The following is a 6,239-nucleotide window of genomic DNA, read 5'->3' as shown; positions in this document are numbered from 1 at the left end:
TCACCTGATCTCAATTTTTTAAAAATAGTGAGAAAAAAATAAAAATAGTGAGAGAAGGGATAGGTTAGGAGCTATGGGTGACAATGCTGTCAGACACCTTGTATTCATATACTGTTTTATAGGATGGGAACTTCTTTGTACAACTACTTAATAATAATAATAATGTTTTAAAAAACTACTTGCAAGCTAAGTGACATGGTTTTATTTATTATTTTTGCATTGATACCAGAGCTTGAATTCAGTGGTTTGTAATCTTGTTTGGCTTTTTTTGCTTAAGGCTGGTGTTCTACCACTTGAGCCACACCTCTACTTCCAGACATGAGTTTTTTAAAGCAAAATACGAAGTGGCCATTCACTACCAACTCAATTTTCATATTTAGATATGTGTGAAGCTGTGGCTCAGAAGATAACACACTGGTATCAGCTATGGCTTGATATGAGTAGTGATGTGGCATACTCTTTTTTGTTTTTTTGGTCCAGTCGTGGGGCCTAACTCTGGGCTGGGCGCTGTCCCTCAGCTCTTCAGCTCAAGGCCAGCGCTCTACCACTTGAGCCACAGTGCCACTTCCGGCTTTTTTTCTTTTTTCTTTTATGGTGCTGGGGAATCAAACCCAGGGCCTCTTGCATTCAAGGCAAGTGCTCTACCACTGAGCCACCTTCCCAGCCCTGTGGCATACTCTTATATTAACTTTTCATGGCTTTACTATGGTTTTCTCATATATAATCATGAGCATTTAAAACTAATTCACCAGGAAAGAAAAAGGCAATTGGGAGGTTGTCAGGAAGGGAAAGGAAGGGTTGAAATTCTGCTTATTGTTGGGATGGGAGCACTGGGTAGTGACCTGGACATAAAACACAAAGATGAGCTCAGTGACTTGAGGACAACTAAGAGGTAGTTGCTGGGGACAGATATGTGACATATCTCCTGGCTTTCCACAGTACTAGCATGGCACATTGCATTTGACAAATGCTCAACAAATTCCTAATAAATAAAGTATGTCTTGGTGGGGTCACATGGAACTAGAATTGTATGTAACACAATATTTATTCCTGGGGAAACCCAATGTGTTCCCACAAATTGAACAGGGGGCTTATGGGGACAGCTTGCTTTTTTTGGTCCTTTTCCACCCAGGTGAACTTCCTTTGCTTCCCCAGCCTCTTTCTTCTGAATAAATTCTCCGTTTTGAAGCTTTCTTCCCAAACGACTTGTTTAACAACATATAATTCTCATCACTCCAAGCTGTCTATATTTTCCCTCTGTTCCTTTAAAGCAAAATCTATTACTTTTCACCTGGCCTTTGGGATTTTCCCATCATTGTATCTGTCTCTTTCTAATAACAGCCTTATTCAACTGTAATTCACCTGCCATAAAACTCACCCCCTTCAAGTGTACAGTTCAGCGCTTCTTGGACTATCCACAGAGATGGGCTCCTACCAGCACTAATAGAAGACTTCTCGTGACTACAAAAGGAAACTCTGTATTACTGGACATTCCCTATCTATCCTTTCCTCAAGCCCTTGGTAGTCACTTATCTACTTTTTCTGTCAATAGCTTTGTTTCTGCTGACTATTTCAAATAAATGGAATCATGCAATGTGTGTCTTTGTATGGAATGTTTCACTCATCATAAACTTTTCAAGGCTCATGCATGTTGAAGCCTGTCCCTCAGTTCCTCCCTGTTTCTACTGATTTTCCACAGTAGGAATGAAACTTTTGTTTGTCCATTTATCAACTGATGGGCATTTGGGTTGCTCCTACCTTTTCAGTTATTACAAATAATGCTACAAAGAACATTTATGTATATTTGTGTGATTGCACATTTTCATTTATCTTGGGTGGATACCAGGAATGGAATTGCTGGGTTATGATAATTACAAGTTTAGTATATCAGGCTTGATTTGATAAACTGTCAGGCTATTTTCAGAAAGGGCTGCGCACACCACAATTCCACTAGCAGTGTGTGAAGGTGCCAGTTTTTGCAGTCTTGTCGATGCTTGTTTGGTGTCTGTTTTTTCTGTTGTAGCCCTTAATTGTGTCTAAAAAATTGTTTCTTGTGACTAGCCAGTAGCCAGTAGTTAAAGATTTTTCACCTAAAATAAGCATCTACACATCTACATTTAGATAACTGTTTCTCTTGTTTGTCCAACCAGCCACAAAAATCAGACGGATTATATAACATCCCCAGCCAAAGGAGGGATGAAGTGTAGCAGAGTTTAGATAGAACAAACTAGCACCTCAGAACTGTGCTTGTGCTGGAATTTGTCATCATGCTATTAGCAATAAACACATAACCTTTAACATTTAAATTTCTAACCCTAGAAATCCTACAGTAAGCTCCTGCAAGCCTTTCTACTTCTGATTAAAGACTTAGATGCCCTGAGATATAAAGTAACTTGTCAAAGGTCAATCAGCAAACAAAAGATGCACCACAGACCACATTGTATTTCTTGCCTTTCTCCTCATTCACAGGTTGTTCCCAAGTACCAAGATACAGAATCTCAGGCTCTTTCTATCTTGTCATTGGATGTGGGGAAGTAGGTGAGGAGGGGGTCTTTAGTGAGACCTTCTTTTCCAGAGCCCTGCATATTCTAGGGTTTAACCAGATTCCTATGGGCTTGTCCCATCATCTGCCTGCCTAGCGCTTCCCAGGTCCTATCCTGACCACGTGGCTAGTTTGGCAGAAACTAGCATTTGGCATTTGCTTTAGCTGTTTTCTTTCCCACTTCATTGTTTCCATAGGATGTCTATCTTCCCAAAATAACACTGGGACATTCCAGGTAAACTCAACATCCGACCAAAATTCCCCACAGCAGCCAGTCTGAGAGGTTCTGGCTTGCCATTGTTTTCCACTCTTCCTCTGATCAGTCTGGCTCAGAGGGGTGAGAGTCTGGGACAGCTTTACCATGGAGACTCTACAGGAGGAAGTGGGTGGGGGGGGGGGGGGGGAGGCAGGCTTTGCTAAGCTCCTTCTGTAGCTGAAGCCAGCTGGCTGACCTCTGACCTCTGGCCCAGTGCTAGAGGAGGGCCATGTTTTCTGGCCTTCTCCCTGTCTTGCAGAATGTTACAGAGACATACACAATACATTTTTATGAAATTAAAATAAACAGGCACACCTAATAATATTCCAATTGGCCTCATTGGCTTTAGGACCCATGCCTGGTAGACATAGCAGTAACATGCCTACGTTCCTTTTCCCAGGTTGTAACTGCGCTCTGAACTTACCAGCCTTTGGGTATTGAAGAGTTTTCTGCAGTTCTCCCACCCTGATGCAAGCAAATGGAATGTCATCTGGTATTTGATTTCCTTTCCATCTCTTTCTGAACATTTCTTGCATTTTTCCTTCATCTATATGATAGTGCAGGTCCAGAATCACTGTTGTCGTCACCAGATTTAGTAACTTTGCTTTGCAGCATCCTTCTTCAATGCATGTAAGAGGGAGAAGGAGCCAACTAACAAGAGCTCTTAGCTCTGATTTCCAGGAGAAGAGATTGCTACCTCCAAGGAATTGTTCTTCTTGCCTTTGATCCTCAGCTCCAAGGAGATCCTCTTCAGTGTGCACATCCTCTCTGATCAGGGTGTAGGTACTCAGCAAATGTTGAATAGTGAGTAAAATGAATCAATCCAATGGAAATTCGGTTTTGAAAAGTTTTGTTATGGGAGATTGCAATTGAAGCCAAAAGAGAACAGAAAGAATAGTGCTGTGACTACAGAGGCCACCATGCCCCGCCTACACCCCCCCCCCCCCGCTCCTACATGTGTGTGGATGTCAATCATTTTATCCCCAGCATCTCCGTCTGCAGTCCTAAAACATAAGGTTCTTCAAAAATAACCTGAATTAGGTTGAACATCAGTGGCTTACACCTGTAATCCTAGATACTCTGGAGGCTGAAAAATGAGGGTCAAGGTTCAAAACAAGCCTGGGCAGAAAACTCGGTGAGACTTTTAACTCCAATTAATCAGCAAAAAGCCTGAAGAAGAGCTGTAGCCCAAGTAATAGAATGCCAACGTGGAAAAAGCCAAGTGAGAGCATGAGGCCCTGGGTTAAATCCCACTACTGGTACGTGCGTGCATGCACACACACACACACACACACACACACACACACACACACACACACACACACACACACATTTATAATACCTATGTCTTCTTGGAAGTTGAGGATTACTTAACATAGTCAGTGAGTGTTCAAATTGGCATGATTGTTTGGTGGCTTGGAAATTCTTTTTTTTTTGTCAGTCATAGGGCTTGAAGTCTGGGCCTGGGTGGTGTCCTCAGCTCTTCAGCTCAAGGATAGTGCTCTACTACGTGAGCCACAGTGCCACTTCTGGTTTTCTGGTGGTTTATTAAAGACAAGAGTCTCATGGACTTTCTTGCCAGGGCTGGCTTTGAACCATGATTCCCAGATCTCAGCCTCCTGAGTAGCTAGGATTATAGATGTGAGCCACCAGTGCCTGGAAGAAATTCATTTTTAAATATTGTTTTGAGCTGGAAAAATGTCAAAGATTTTACAAATATTTTAATAAGTTTTTATTGTAAAAATACTGTACAGAGGGGTTACAATTACATGAGCAACGTAATGAGTACCTATTTTTATCAGTGTTTTTACATATCTAGGATTTACCCAGAAAGGATTGTTAATATGAAGATTCCCAAACACCAGCCAAGCCTAGAAAAGCCCTCCCCCCTTATTTTGGTAGGATCACATTATATATATATATATATATATATATATATGTAATAATATATGTATATAATATATAATATAAATTATATGTAATATATTATAACATAATATATATAACATATGTAATATATATATTATGTATATAGTCTAGCCTGGCCTCAGACTCATGGTTCTTCTCTAGAGACCTGGGATTACAGGTGTGCACCACCATGCTTAGCTAGAATTTCTTCTCTCTGTCTCTCTGTCTCTCTCTCTGTCTCTCTGTCTCTCTCTCTCTTTTAGAAGTTCCCCCTTTTAAGAGGCATCTTCCAACATTTTGGTGTACCTAGTGAGCCATACTCTAATAATCAAATCTACAAGTATTGAAACTCGGGTCCTGTCCTTGTTTAACTTCTTGGCCTCCTCTCCTTCTGCACCTTTCCCTATTCTGTGATCCATTGCAGTGAGTTTACTTTGGTTCTTGGGATGTGCCATGCTCTCTGCACCTGGTCTGCTTCTACCTGGAGCAGGCTCACTCTGTCCCTTCCCTATGAACTTGATTAGTTTCATCTTGGGGTCCTGATTTAGCACCATCTCTTCCTACTGCCTTCTCTAGTGTTGATTGCACTAGAGATGTCCTTTCTACCTGCTCCCTCGTGCTCCCCGGTCTACTTCTCCATCATAACCCCCATCAAATTCTATTGCACAGTTCCTGTTCTTATCTTCTATGATTCTGATCTTGCTTTCCCCAAGAACCTCTTGTTTACCCCTAGAGTCTTTGACCTTGCCACGTGCCTGGCGCACAGCCAAGGTGTGGCAAATCATCACAGAAACAGAAACTAAATTCAGTTGAAAGTTCATTTCAACACCACCAACTGAGGACAATTTTGCTAGTAGACAATATCTCATTGTTTGTGTGTGTATGTGTGTGTGTGTGTGTGTGTGTGTGTGTGTGTGTGTGTGTGTATACAGCATAAAGATCTTAAGTATTAGCATATATATGAAAAGCATAACCCATAAACTTAAAGAGCACTCTTAACCCTGATCTCTGGGAAACAATACTGAATTGTTTCCAAGGAGTTCATTGGTTTTTGGTTTTTCTTACCACATAGTAACTGACAAATAGCAGCCATTATCAAAGAATTAAGAAAAATGTTACATACACTTACTTAGTTCTCTTATTCAGAAATACCGTGTTTTCGCTATGCTATGTTTGAGTCTAGGACAGCCAGGTAAGTTGTGAAAGCAGTCTTTTTCTTCGTGTCATTGCCAGTTACACTGTGGCTCTATTTCTAACCGTCCTAGCCACAGGTTGCTACTGAGCATCTGAAGTGTAACTTTTCCAAGTTGAGATATGTTTTAAATGTGAACTGCATATAATTTTAAAGAATTGAAAGAACTCACTAAAACTCATTAAAACTTTTACATTGATTTTTATATCAAAATGGAAACATTTTGAGTCTATGTAGTTGAATAACACATATATCAGGCTGTGGTGCACACAGCTATAATCCCAGCTACTTGAGAGACAAAGGTGTGAGATCTGAGACTAGCTCAGTCAAAAGTACTAGAC

General features: G+C 40.8%; 1 non-coding gene across 1 annotated transcript; it reads right to left on the bottom strand.

The window, feature by feature from the left end:
• Window positions 1–592: 592 nt before the first annotated feature.
• Window positions 593–657, bottom strand: Trnas-uga (transfer RNA serine (anticodon UGA)). The gene has a single exon. It is a non-coding gene; the product is annotated as a tRNA-Ser (tRNA).
• Between the last annotated feature and the right edge of the window lie 5,582 nt (window positions 658–6,239).

This window comes from Dipodomys merriami, unplaced genomic scaffold, assembly GCF_024711535.1.
Source record: "Dipodomys merriami isolate MVZ:Mamm:240054 unplaced genomic scaffold, mDipMer1.0.p SCAF_17, whole genome shotgun sequence".
Classification (NCBI taxonomy): Eukaryota; Metazoa; Chordata; class Mammalia; order Rodentia; family Heteromyidae; genus Dipodomys; species Dipodomys merriami.
Note: the sequence above shows the minus strand (reverse complement) of the source record. Positions and strands in the feature narration are given on the sequence as shown.